Here is a 13,797-nt window from a genome sequence, read left to right as displayed (position 1 = left end):
TGCAACCCATCCCTGGGAAACATCTACACACATTCATTCACTCTTACACTATGGACAATTTAGCCTACCCAATGCCGAGGCTCGCCTTCACCTGCATGAAACATATGACAGAGTAATTATTTAATGAATCAGGGATTAAGCCGAAAGATAGTGATTGAGTATTATTTAAAACTAGACAAAAACACTTAATCTGATGTGTTGTGCTGTGTAAGATAAAATCATTTTTTGGAGGCAGAAAAGGTCAATAATGTAAAACTTGTCAAGTTTTCTAATAATGTTGAAAACTGTTGTATGTAAAAGGTCACATAAGTACAATTATGTGTACAGTTTGAGTACAGTTTCATGACTTTGTTTCTTAACATATTGGACTTAAGCACTTATTAATAATTGCAAATGAAAAAGTTTAAATTTGAGTGCACTGTAAATTTCTTTAATAACATTAACCATGTTTTGTACTATAATATTATAATGTACTGAAGCACATATAAACTTGTTTATAAATATTCATTCATTCATTTTCTTTTCGGCTTAGTCCCTTTAATAATCCGGGGTCGCCACAGTGAAATGAACCGGCAACTTATCCAGCACATTTTTTACACAGTGGATGCCCTTCCAGCCGCAAATATCTGGGAAACATCCACACACTCTCATTGACTCATACACTACGGACAATTTAGCCTGCCCAATTCACCTGTACCATATGTGTTTGGACTGTGGGTGAAACCGGAGCACCCGGAGGAAACCATGCGAACACAGGGAGAACATGCAAACTCAACACAGATACGCCAACTGACCCAGCCGAGGCTCGAACCAGCGACCTTCTTGCTGTGAGGTGACAGCACTACCTACTGCGCCACTGCGTTGCCTGTTTATAAATTTTGTAAGGTGTTATGTACTACTTAAATGTCTACTTAAATAGCACTGCTTAAATGTGGTTAAATGCATGGCCCACATATATTTTAGCTGAATGTCAGTATTTCCTTCTGAGTGTATCTGGCATTACACTTTCTGTCTCAAACAGGCTTTATCAGCCAGTGGAATGAGCCTGCAGAGGCCAAAAGATGTTGTTCAGCACTATCAACTCCAACAGAAGCTGGGGTCGTCCTAGCCAGTGAAATGTTTATGTGCACTTTAACCTCATGATTAGGATACATTTGACCCCATCTAAAAGCCATGTTACTGTGCGAGCTGTAAGAATATGTTTAGAGCATGCCAAAGCAGTTTGGTGATAAACAACGCCTTCTACTGGTACATGACCACGTAAAAGAAAAAAAAAAAAAGATCAAAGTTTCATCAGAATTTTATTTTCTTGTTAATTTATTCATTCATGCATTTTCTTTCGGCTTAGTCCCTTTATTCATCAGGGGTCGCCACAGCGCAATGAACCGCCAACTTATCCAGTATATGTTTTACACAGCGGATGCCCTTTCAACTGTAACCCAGTACTGAAAAACATACTCATTCACACACATAGTTAGTTTATCCAATTCACTTCTAGCGCATATTGGGCTGTGGGCAGCGTAGGGGAAAGCGGAGCACCCGGAGGAAACTCACGCGAACATGCAAATTTAACACAGAAATTCCAATTGGTTTAGCCGGGACCTTCTTGCTGTAAGGCAGCAGTGCTAACCACTGAGCCACCATGTCATTCATTCATTCATTCATTCATTCATTCATTCATTCATTCGTTCATTCGTTCATTCGTTCGTTCATTCGTTCATTTTTATTATTTACTTATAATTTATAAAGTATAATGTTGTAATTAAATATCTTGTATCTGTAAAATTACAAAATAACACAATACAGGAACTCTTAACTGAGCGTTGCAAGACTCTTTTGTTGGGGATTTGTTTAAAAAAAAAAAGAAAAAAAGAAAAAAAAACTGCAAAGTTTATTTACGATAAAGTGCGAGGTCATGGTCTATAAATTGCCAGATTTACCCAGTACGCATTTCTTGAATTTCCTCCCAAACTCGTTCGCTTAATAACATTTTAGGCAATGTGAATATTAATGTAATTAATAAATTATGTCACTAGATGTCGCTGTGAATGCACTAAAATAAAGGAAAAAAACAATGTTGCCTTGAGTCAGTTATCAATAAAAGATCAGGGGCTGTAAAACTTCTTAAAAATGCTCTTAAGAGTAGTCTTAAACTTTGACTTAAGTGTCAAAAAATCTTAGTAAGAAGTAGGACTTTTTTAAGAGCAGGCGAGATTAATAAAGAATCTAAAAGCCTCTTTCAGTAAAGTTTGAGACTGATTCTTAAGTTCTGACTTAGGAGTTGTAAATTAAGGACTACAATGAATAAAACACAAATTGGCTGCAAGGATGAAGTCACAGCAACACGACGACACCATTTACTGATGAATTAATACCATAAAAATTATTCAATAATTTAAAATATCATTAAGAAGTAGTTTTGCATTATGTGAAAAAATTATAAATAATTACATGCAGTTTACACAATCTTGCACAAATTGATCATTGCATGGACAAATGTAATGCTACGTAAGTCATTAAGCTGATAAATCACATAATTGTAAATTGTACCTAGCTGTATATGAAAGAAAAACCAAAGTTTAAAACCCTTAAAAAATGGATTCAAAAAGAAAACCAAACTGATCCAAGGAGGAATCTGTTCTAGATGGCGTCCAGGGGAACATAATTTTGTTCAAATTACCCAGTGAGGCTACTCTCTGAAAGAACCCGAACATCATGGGTTGACCCTGGCCATTTTGGTATAAGATCCAAGATCTTGTAATTGGCATCAAACACAAATTGAACATTGATACTGTGAAATATTTTTCTATTGACATATGCCTCCTCATTTACAGTCAGAGCAATGATACAAACATGAGTGCCATCAATGGCTCCAACAACTCCAGTGAAGCCTGCAATCCTCATAAAAGCCGTTTGCTTTTGCTGTAGTTTTGGGGTCACTTAGAAAGTCTATGAACTGCCTTATTATGTTTGGTGTTGTTAGTGCTGCTATAGTGCTGTTTATGACTCTGCTGACTGTGGATTGTGATGGGCCTAAGTCATTGCTGGTGCACTGCTGCATCTTTCCAGTTGCCAAAGAGCACAATGTCATTATTACCTTCATTTCTGCAGTTAAGGCATTGTTTGGTAGAATGTGAGAATTTATGGCATTTCTAACTAGATTAGTTAAAAAAAGATCACCTTCATGATCAAACGTTTTAGCAACTCCGTCATCATATATTTGCAACACATTTTTTTTTCTTGAAAGGTGCATGGTTTCCCCCTCTCTACTGTCATTTTGTTACTCCTAACTAGGTTAAGATACATCCCAAACACTCCTAAATAATTTAGGAGCTGAGACAAAGTCTTAACACTTAAAAACCTTTATAAATCAATTAATCTTAAGTCTAGAAATAATATAATATAATATAATATAATATAATATAATATAATATAATATAATATAATATAATATAATATAATATAACATAATATAATATAATATAATATAATATAATATAATATAATATAACATAATATAATATAATATAATATAATATAATATAATATAATATAATATAATATAATATAATATAATATAATATAACATAATATAATATGATATAATATAATATTTTGAAACACTTAAGAGTAAAATTCTACTCTGAGCAGCTTTATACTGCCCCAGATTAGCTAAGTAAACCATCTTATCAATTATACATATAATTGTGTAATGTAACTTACTTTGTCGGTAAATGTATCCACATCTTAATGTTTAGTTAGGTAAGCCTCGTTTTGTTAAGCTATAATGTAAATAAAATTGCAATCAATAAAATAAATGCATTTCATCACACCTTTAAGAGAGTCTCTACTGAAATTACATTTCTGATGTCATTCTTTAATTAAAAATCTAATTGTAATTACAGATTAATTAGATGAAGAACAAAAATAACATAAATGCATAAACCCAATTTCAAGTTCAACTTGGGACCAAAATGATTAACCGGTTTCATAGCAAACGTTGGTTACTGGTTTTGCTGTAGCTATCAGTACTGGCATATGTTTGTTTATGCTTAGACTATACAGGTCGTTTTGAAAATACAATGAGGGTTTATCAGTCTTGCCCTCATGATGCCTGAGTTCCAGACGCCGATCCAGAAATGTTGTTTATGTTCATTAGTGATACAGGTTATATCCTACCTCACACCAGAGGAATGCACAGGAAGTGGAAATGGAAGTGTGTGTAGACATGATCTATATGGTCATGCATTGTGACTCGTTAAATGATGTTTCAAATCTTTTTAAACCCCATGAAATACTAAAAAAATAATTAATAATAATAATGAATGGAACGGTGGCTTAGTAGTTAGCACTGTCACCTCACAGCAAAAAGGTCGCTGGTTCGACTCCCGGCTGAGCCAGTTGGCATTTCTGTGTGGAGTTTGCATGTTCTCCCTGTGTTAGCTTGGGTTTTCTCCGAGTGCTCCGATTCCCCCACATTCCAAATACATGCGGTGTAGGTAAACTGAATGAACTAACTTGGCCATAGTCTATGAGTGAATGTGAGAGTGTATGGGTGTTTCCCAATACTCAGTGGTAAAATTTCTGTCTGAGGTGAGATTAAAATTTATAAAGACAGTCACTATGCAAAAATCGACAGTAGTTGCATAGAGGAGGGGCAGCATCGCTATAATATCAAGCTTCCATGGTAGGTGAGGTAAATGCAGCATTAAGAGTGAAGGGCAAAGAGCACAAACAGATTAAGATGTTATGAAGATCAGTAAAGCATAGAAGAACAAGCGTACTAAAAACCTTTTAAAAAAGAAGCAGCATTTAAAACTGTTACAATGTTTTAGTCAACAACACAGCCACTGAACTGAACAAGAACTGGAGACATGTACTCAATTAATGGAATTCTGAGTCACGATGAGGGAATCAGATTTTGTGAGAATAGATTAACTGTAGTTCCCATAAGAAGGACCACTACTGAGTTTTAGAAAATATTTTAATTTTTGTTAAATAGCAGGAAAATAATTATGAAAAAAAAATGTCACAAGGGATGGAAGACACATCATGTTGGTTGTCATCAATGTAGCAAAAAAAATGTGCAGGCTACCATATTTCCTAAAAAATATAACTAAGGAAAAGGTAATTGGATAATGAATAGGGCAACAAATAGAACAAGGGAACACCAGTGGTAACTTTGATTATTTTGGAATCAGAATATTTAAGTTGACCAAACTGTGTGAAAACAGAAATAGGATCTAAACCAGGATATGAATGAACTCATCTGAAGCTAATCTGTATGGTGTAAATATGTATTATTCATTCCTTCATTGATTTTCCTTCACCTTAGTCTCTAATTCAGAGGTCACCACAGCGAAATGAACTGCTAACTGTTCAAACGTATATGTATAATTCAGCAGATGCCCTTCTAGCTGCAGCCAAGTTTTGGAAAACACCCATACACACTCATTAACACACACTCATACACTACAGACAATTAAGCTTACCCAATCCACTTATAGTGCATTTCTTTGGACTGTGGAGGAAACCAGAGCACCTGGGGGAAACCCAAGCTGACACGAGGAGAACATGCAAACTCCACATAAAAATTCTTGCTGTGATAAAATGTATATTATGCGAGACATTAACAAAAGGCTGCACTTAGATCAAGACAGATATGTATAATAGACCAGGACAATTTCAACTGACTTTTTACTTCTTTTTAGATATACAACATACAATTTGTTCCAATCTCATGGCAGCAACTCAAAGCCGGCAGCTAGCTCTCTGCAACTCTCACATGGTCGCCCACTGAAGCTAAGCAGGGCTGCGCCCGGTCAGTACCTGGATGGGAGACCACATGGGAAAGCTAGGTTGCTGCCGGAAGTGGTGTTAGTGAGGCCAGCAGGGGGCGCCCATCCTGCAGTCTGTGTGGGTCCTAATGCCCCAGTATAGTGACGGGGACGCTATACTGCTCAGTGAGCGCCGTCTTTCGGATGAGACGCTAAACCGAGGTCCCGACTCTCTGTGGTCGTTAAAAATCCCAGGATGTTCTTCGAAAAAGAGTAGGGGTTTAACCCTGGCATCCTGGCCAAATCTGCCCACTGGCCTTTGTCCATCATGGCCTCCTAACCATCCCCATATTCAATTGGCTGCATCACTGTCTCCTCTCCACCAATCAGCTGGTGTGTGGTGTGCGGTCTGGCGCAAAATGGCTGCCGTCGCGTCATCCAGGTGGATGCTGCACACTGGTGGTGGATGAGGAGATTCCCCCCACTGTGTAAAGCGCTTTGAGTGCCCAGAAAAGCGCTATATAAATGTAAGGAATTATTATTATTATTATTATATGTATGAATAGGAGTAAAATGTGTTACTCTAGTTGTACATGTCATTCTTCTTATGCAATGCTTCACTTTTTAAAATGTTATGTTTTAGCTAAAAATACATAACATTCAGTCATGCTTTCTCACTAACATTTGTTAATGTAATATTGTGTCAGAGGCAGTGAAAATAAGAGTTGTAACTATGACAAAAGTAAAAAAAAAAAATACACTTTGTCCAACTGCTTGTTAAAGTAACTTTCTAATCAGCCAATCTCATGGCAGCAACTCAATGCATTTACACATGGCCAAGATGATCTGCTGCAGTTAAAATCGAGCATCAGAAAGAGGAAGAAAGGTGATTTAAGTGGCTTTGAACATGGCATAGTTGTTGATGCTGATCTAAGTATTTCAGAAACTGCTGATCTACTGGGATTCCACGCATAACTATCTCCAGGTTTTACAAAGAATGGTCAGAAAAAGAGAAAATATCCAGTGAGTGGCAGTTCTGTGGGCACAAATGCCTTGTTGATGCCAAAGGTCAGAGGAGAATGGAGAGATTGGTTCGAGCTGATAGAAAGGCAACAGTAACTCAAATAACCACTCATTACAACTGGGGTACGCAGAAGAGCATCTCTGAAACACATCTAACCTTAAGGCAGATGTGCTACAGCAGCAGAAGACCACACCCGGTGCCACTCCTGTCAGCAGAAACAGAAAACAGAAGTTACAATTTGCACAGGCTCACCAAAACTGGATAATAGAAGATTGGAAAAACGTTGCCTGGTCTGATGAGTCTCGATTTCTCCTGTGACATTCGGATGGTAGGGTCAGAATTTGGCATCAACAACATAAAAGCATGGATCCATCCTGCCTTGTATCAACGGTTTAGGCTGCTGTTGGTGGTGTGATGTTGTGGAACACTTTGAGTCCATTAGTACCAATTGAGCATTGTATCAATGCCACAGCCTACCTGAGTATTGTTGCTGACCATGTCCATCCCTTTATGACCACAGTGTACCCATCTTCTGATGGCTACTGCCAGCAGGATATAGCGCCATGTCATAAAGCGCAAATCATCTAAGACTGGTTTCTTGAACATGAAAATGAGTTTACTTTACTCAAATGGCCTCCAGAGCCATCAGATCTCAATCATAAAGGATTAAGGCACTTCTGAGAGCAAAAGGTGGTCCAACCCAGTACTAGTAAGGAATCCCTAATAAAGTGAGTGTAAGGAAGAACAGACCCCAAAACAGAACACCTGTTACAACTTCAGATATTTTGAATGGTAAACCTTTAAGTTTAATGAACTGTGTTAGCGTGAGATTCTTAACAAGACACGTTAGCTATTGCTGCTAAGAGCAGTAAGCAGTAAAAAATCTAACAACATCATGCAGTCAAGGATATTTTTGGGCATACAAGGTTGTGACAAACCTTGAATCAGGCCATTCCTTCTAACCATTGAAGGGTGAAAATGGAAGGTAAAACGTCAATGAGTCAGCTTTGTGGCCCGCCAGAAAATAATAAATCATCTCATGTCACATTCCAAGAAAGTGAATCTGTTTATCATTGTTTGGAATTCCTCAAACACCTCTGTACAGGGGGCATAAACATCTAAGCGATTTACCTGCAGGAGATATGTGATAAGGACGCATTTTGCAATTTTGAGGGAGTGTTAATCTGCCAATGTGTTTCAAAACAGCTTGAACCAGTGGCATGTCTGACACTAGATTGATGCATAATCGTTGGATAATCATCAGCATTACTCATATGAAGATTTTTAGTGATTTGACCATATCAGAGCATAAAACTTTGCTTATCCTCCATTGTTACAATCAAACAACTACACTGTGTTAGATGAAGTCAAATGTGTAAGGATGACACTGCAGATTAAACATTATTTAAAAGTAATTTTGAATAACACTTTACATCATTCATTCATTCATTTTCCTTCAGATTAGTCCCTTTTTTCATCAGAGGTTGCCACAGTGGAATGAACCGCCATCTTATCCAACATATGTTTTACACAGCAGATGCCCTTTCAGCTGCAACCCAGTACTGAAGAACATCCATACACACTCATTCACACACATTCACTGTGGCCAATTTAGTTTATTTAATTCACCTGTACAGTATGTCTTTAGACTGTGGGGGAAACCAAAGCAGACCCGGAGGAAACCCATGACAACACGGAGAGATCATGCAAACTCCTCACAGAAATGTCAACTGGCACAGCCGAGTGACCTTGCTGTGAGATGACAGCGTTACCCATTGCACCACGCTGTCACCCCTTGAAAATTATCTAGTTTTCTAATTGATATGTCTTCAATGTATTAGGCAACCAATCAAAATTGTTCTTATTTAAACCATGACAAAAAATAAAATTTTATTTAGGTTAGGATGACACACACACACACACACATACACACACACACACACACACACACACACACACACACACACACACACACACACACACACACACACACACACACACACACACACACACGCAAACAGGTTATGAGTAGGCCCACACAGAATCTGCACGCGCAGAATTCTGCAGATTTTCCACAAATTTTTAACCCATCATTAATTCTGTTTATTTACTTGTGTAAATGTGTGTACATCTATATTTATTCAGTTTTTAAATTAATTACAGTAATATTATTGACTGATATGCGAATGTTCATCTGATTTGTGTACAATTCAGTTTGTACAGTAATTATTATCTGTCTTTTAGCAGATATATTATGAGAGACTTGCTTTGTTTACCAAAAAAAGTGATTCTAATCGAATTTGCATTTTAAACATTAAATAAAAGTTAAAAGGATATTATTTTTTTATTTCACATATTAAGGTTTTAGTTGTGATACTTCCAAAGTAATTTCACAGAAATCCACAGATTTTTACCAAAATTCTCCACAGAAATAGCAAAACAAAACAAATTAACTTTTTATTCTGTGAACATTTTATTTCATTATTTTATATTTTATATTTTTATTCAATTTTCATTCATTTTATACAGTATTAGTTGTAAAATAGAAAAAAAAAATTGAGAAAAAAGAAAAATCTTGTTTTTCACAAAGGAAAGTCAACCATGCGGGTTGTTTGCAGCTTTATTTCATACAGAGCTGATGAAATATCTCTATGTTATGTCAATGCTGTCTCTTTATGGGTCTGTGTGGAATAATGTACTTCATAAAGCCAGAATGCAGTTTCAACAATGACATCATAATTCCACTTTGAACAAATTAAGCTTGTCATTTTTGTTATTCTCCCTCCCTCTCTCTCTCTCTCTCTCTCTCTCTCTCTCTCACACACACACACACACACACACACACACACAGTGACCAGTTTTGGTCAGGAAAGTCTTATGGCGCATTTAAGGTGTGAAAGTGCAGTAGAGCAGTACATTCCTGAGAGCTTCCGCTGGAATTCCACAGACGCTTTCAGTTGTTTTGTATTTGTCAGTGCCACATTCTTTCAACAAGCCACCACCATGAGTGGAAGAGGAAATGGATAAGGCGACATTGTTAGATTGTGACTATAGAGACAGACTGAGACAGAAAAACAGACAGACTTTTAACAACTTTAATTACAACAGTTCAAAAACTGTATCGGGTTAAAAACAATTACAGCATATTGCAAGAAACATGTATATACAAAAAAAAAGAATAAAAAACAAAAATAATTATTATTAATAATAATAATAATGCAATAATAAAAACTAATACCACCAAATTTACAGCAATATATCATAACTTCCTACTTGACATAAAATACTTTCAACACCTCACACAAGAAAGGATTCAACATCATTCACCAGTTCATAATATTTATACTCCATTACTAGCCTGCTTTTTACCCATGCTCTAAATAAGTTCAAAGGACCAGTATTGCTATCAAACATCATTTTTTTTCTTGTCAAAAATACTGCCAGTTTTGCCTTACCTAATATGAAATTTATTTTTTAAGAAAATCTTATTTAAAGCATTATATTGCAGTCCAAAGATAAAAAAAGTATTTGTTGAAATGAACCCAATGTGCATGTCTCTCAACATGGCAAACGATCTAAAAAGCCTTGAACATCCAATAAATAGGTGAAACAGAAAAGCAACAAAATAAACATTCAACTCCTTGCAAAGGATTTAAATGATTCTTATAACAATTTCTTGCCAATATCCAATGAGAGATCCGCCATCAAACTAAAAACAGACAGAGGGAGAGAGATTAAAGTGTATACAACTGTACTGTGCAATCATTAACTTATTATGAAGCACAACAACCTGTTTTAGGAAAAAATGATTTTATAAAGGCTGTGCAGTGCAATTGGTTGCATTTTTATTTCCATTGGTTGCAGTTTTATTTAAGTTAATATTTGAACATGAATGGAATAGAGTGGCACAACGAAACAGGATGGGTAGAATCAATAGAAATATTGATTTATCTAGAAAACTGACGCTTTTGGTTATCACTCCATGATGAGAGACTCAACAAACATTTGCTTTAGTTATTGTTTTATGTTTTTGAGCCTTATATTTCCAGCAGGACAAATAATCTGTGTGGTGCCATTGTTTAGTGGACTGTGACATCACTCTGGCATTTCCTGCCCCCTGCAGTGACTTCTTGGTGTTAAATATTTTTTTTCCAGTTCATAGGGTGAAAAAAAGTTAAATGTTTATAAACTGTATGCTTTGACTAATAAAATCATTCAATCATTTATTTTCCTTCGGCTTAGTCCCTTTATTTATCAGGGATTGCCACAGCGGAATGAACTGCCAACTTATCCAGCATATGTTTTACGCTGTGAATGCCCTTCCAGCCACAAGTCAGTACTGAACAACACTCATACACTGTCACGGTCACACACATGGCCAATTTAGCTAGAAAATCATTTATGATATTTATTTAAGAGTATCAGATCAATACTAGCTTAAAAAATCACAAATACTGTAATATATATAATGTATGACTAAATGTGCATTGTCATGGTTCTCCTGGTTTTACATTTTCAATGCAAATCTATCTAGAATAATGACTTCTTACTATCATCTGTCACTGAACCATGTATTTTTATATAGTCTTAATATGAGAAATGTTTCACACTGTTAGGTTGCTGCTGGAAGGGCATCCGCTGTGTAAAACATATGCTGGATAAGTTGGCGGTTCATTCAGTTGTGGCGACCCCTGATTAATAAAGGAACTTAAGCCGAAAAGAAAAAGATTGAATGAATATGAGAAATGTCTGAAAGATCACTTGGAACTGCAGATGCTTCAAGTGGTCATTTCCTTTAACAAACTTTGTGTACATTTCCAGTGTGTGTTAAAATGTCTTTTTCCAGTTACGGGATTTTGCATATTAGAATCAGTGACATTTGTTATGGTGCTGATAGGATTAATGACATACAAATGATCCTGTCATTACCTCTGCTGATGGGGTTTAATGTGTCGTTTGCATGTTTAGTGAATGTTATCACATTTTTATCAAGGGTAAACAGGATAGCCTTCATGCCTACGGATGAGCAAAATGTCAAACGAGTCACTCTGAATGATGTATAAATGAAGAGCTCATTAAAAAAAAAAAACTCAATTTTTCAGACAGCATGTTTTGCATTGAAGAGCACAATTGAAAAATAACATGAATCATGAAAATAATAATAATAAAAAGTTTACAATGAATACAAGATAGATAGATAGATAGATAGATAGATAGATAGATAGATAGATAGATAGATAGATAGATAGATAGATAGATAGATAGATAGATAGATAGATAGATAGATAGATAGATAGATAGATAGATAGATAGATAGATAGATAGATAGATAGATAGATAGATAGATAGATAGATAGATATATAGATAGAAATTATTTATTACAGTAAGAATATTGTTCTAAACATGGAAAATACTAATAAATATTAAGTGAGCAATGTTATAATCAGAATAATATTTTGAAGGATCATGTGACACTGAAGACTGCAGTAATGATGCTGCAAATAAATCAGCAATAAAGTAATGATATTTAAAACATTTTAAACACAATTATTTGAAGAAATATACTATTAACATTTTTAAAATAATATCTATCTACAATTTTTCCTTTTGATAAAAGGCATCATTGGAGAGTCAAATATATCACGTTTATAAAATCAAATTTTAAAATAAATTAAAATAAACACTTTTTTGTGTAAGTGAAAAGGGCAGTTATTTTAAAATAACTTTTTAAATGACCATGTGAATTAAAGGATACTGGTAAAATATGCAGTAAAATACTTTAGATGCAAAAACCTCTACATGCAATCTTTATAATTTAAAAAGACTATTTTTTGCAAGCTCCTGTGTGCATGTTCAGTAAATGCACTTTTATAGCAAAGTGTTATTTGCATTGCCTCTAAAGTGAAATAACTAAACAAAAATATTGGCTGAGACAAATGCTAATTTTAGAAGACAATTTCAGATGGCACTTGGAGGTTTTTGCATCCGAACTCAATTAAAATATAAATTTGTATATTATAGTTAGTACTATTTGCCCCCCTTTGAATTTTTTATTTCTTTTTTAAAATATTTCCCAAATTATGTTTAACAGAGCAAGGACAATTTCACCATGTCTGATAATTTTTTTTTCTTCTGAAGAAAGTTTTATTTGTTACATTTTAAGGTCAAAATTATTAGCCCCTTTAAGCTATATATTTTTCAATATTTTTTTTCAAGGACAAACCATGGTTATACAATAACTTGCCTAATTATCCTAACCTGTCTAGTTAACCTAATTAACCTAGTTAAGTATTTAAATGCCCCTTTAAGCTGTATAGAACTGTCTTGAAAAATATCCAGTTAAACATTTTTTACTGTCATTATGGCAAAGATAAAAATAAATAAGTTATTAAAGATGATTTATGAAAACTATTATTTTTAGAAATGTGTAGAAAAAATCTTCTCACCATTAAATAGAACTTGGGGAAAAAATAAAGAGGGGGATTAATAGTTCAGTGGGCTAATAATTCTGACTTCAACTGTATATGTGATTTACTAAATATAATGAAAAAAATATTGAGAATTTCAGTTTTATGTAAATTCAAAATAAAATATATCAGTTCAAAAATCCTTTCTATCACTTGACAAATACAATATCCATAATCTGCGGTCCTGGTCTTAAGTGGATATCCTGGATCCTCTATCAGTCGTGCTTTTTCCGGCAGAAGGTTTGTGGCTAATGGAATGTATCGCTGGACACATGCAAAACATGCCATTAAACGCTATCTGCTTTGATGATGACAGCGCGTGGATGTCCCTGATTGAGGAAAAAAACACTTTCCTGTTTCTGTGACTCTGATTTATCCAGTGGGAGTTGATGACATCACTGTCTGTTCCATTTACCTTTTTTTCATTCCTCATCCCTGGAACCAATCCAGAGACTGGAATGTCTGGACTCGCTGTGGGAGTCACTATTGTGTAATATGGAGTGGGCGGAGCTTATGAGAGGATAAATG

General features: G+C 35.2%; 1 protein-coding gene across 1 annotated transcript in view; it reads left to right on the top strand.

Annotated features, from left to right (window-relative positions):
- Positions 1-13,797, top strand: part of LOC147839576 (uncharacterized) — an 846,284-nt gene that overhangs the window by 613,736 nt on the left and 218,751 nt on the right. The gene's annotated exons all lie outside the window — the stretch shown is intronic.

This window comes from Danio rerio, chromosome 19 (genome assembly GCF_052040795.2).
Source record: "Danio rerio strain M-AB ecotype USA chromosome 19, GRCz13ab, whole genome shotgun sequence".
NCBI lineage: Eukaryota > Metazoa > Chordata > Actinopteri > Cypriniformes > Danionidae > Danio > Danio rerio.
The sequence above is the reverse complement of the archived record's forward strand: the minus strand, read 5'-3'. Positions and strand labels throughout refer to the sequence as shown.